Source organism: Somniosus microcephalus, chromosome 8 (assembly GCF_052327205.1).
Source record: "Somniosus microcephalus isolate GS21.2 chromosome 8, FLI_Smic_1.0, whole genome shotgun sequence".
NCBI classification, from domain to species: Eukaryota; Metazoa; Chordata; class Chondrichthyes; order Squaliformes; family Somniosidae; genus Somniosus; species Somniosus microcephalus.
The window spans coordinates 149,252,662-149,254,142 of NC_140994.1; positions in this window are offsets into that span (position 1 = coordinate 149,252,662).

Here is a 1,481-nt window from a genome sequence, read left to right on the forward strand (position 1 = left end):
CCCACTCTCTCTCTCCCCTCCCCCACTCTCTCTCTTCTCTCCCCCCACTCTCTCTCTCCCCTCCCCCCACTCTCTCTCTCCCCTCCCCCCACTCTCTCTCTCCCCTCCCCCCACTCTCTCTCTCCCCTCCCCCCACTCTCTCTCTCCCCTCCCCCCACTCTCTCTCTCCCCTCCCCCCACTCTCTCTCTCCCCTCCCCCCACTCTCTCTCTCCCCTCCCCCCACTCTCTCTCTCCCCTCCCGCCACTCTCTCTCCCCCCCCACTCTCTTTCCCCCCCCCCACTCTCTCTCCCCCCCCACTCTCTCTCCCCCCTCTCTCTCTCCCCCCTCCCCCCACTCTCTCTCCCCCCTCCCCCACTCTATCTCCCCCCGCCCCCACTCTCTCTCCCCCCGCCCCCCACTCTCTCTCCCCCCACCCCCCACTCTCTCTCTCTCCCCTCCCCCACTCTCTCTCTCCCCTCCCCCTACGCTCTCTCTCCCCTCCCCCACTCTCCCCCTCCCCCCACTCTCTCTCTCCCCTCCCCCCACTCTCTCTCTCCCCTCCCCCCACTCTCTCTCTCCCTCCCCCCACTCTCTCTCTCCCCTCCCCCCACTCTCTCTCTCCCCTCCCCCCACTCTCTCTCTCCCCTCCCCCCACTCTCTCTCTCCCCTCCCCCCACTCTCTCTCTCCCCTCCCCCCACTCTCTCTCCCCCCCCACTCTCTCTCCCCCCCCACTCTCTCTCCCCCCTCTCTCTCTCCCCCCTCCCCCCTCTCTCTCTCCCCCTTCCCCCTCTCTCTCTCTCCCCCTCTCTCTCTCCCCCCTCCCCCCTCTCCCCCTCTCTCTCTCTCTCCCCCTCCCCCACCTCCCCTACCCTCCCCTCCCTTCCCTACCCCCTTCCCCCCTCCCCTTCCCTCCCTTCCCTCCCCCCTTCCCTCCCCCTCACCCCTCCCCTCCCCCCCGCTCCCTCCTGCCCCCTCCCGCTCCCTTCCCCTTCCCCTTCAGTCGCTCTCTCTCTTCCCCCCAGTCTCTCGCTCGCTCTCTTCCCCCCAGTCTCTCGCTCTCTCTCTTCCCCCCAGTCTCTCGGTCTCTCTCTTCCCCCAGTCTCTCGCTCTCTCTCTTCCCACCAGTCTCTCGCTCTCTCTCTTCCCCCCCAATCTCTCGCTCTCTCTCTTCCCCCCAGTCTCTCGCTCTCTTCCCCCAGTCTCTCGCTCTCTCTCTTCCCCCAGTCTCTCGCTCTCTCTCTTCCCCCCAGTCTCTCGCTCTCTCTCTTCCCCCCAGTCTCTCGCTCTCTCTCTTCCCCCAGTCTCTCGCGCTCTCTCTCTTCCCCCAGTCTCTCGCTCTCTCTCTTCCCCCAGTCTCTCGCTCTCTCTCTTCCCCCCAGTCTCTCGCACTCTCTGTTCCCTCCCAGTCTCTCGCACTCTCTCTTCCCCCCAGTCTCTCGCTCTCTCTCTTCCCCCCAGTCTCTCGCTCTCTCTCTTCCCCCCCAGTCTCTCGCGCTCTC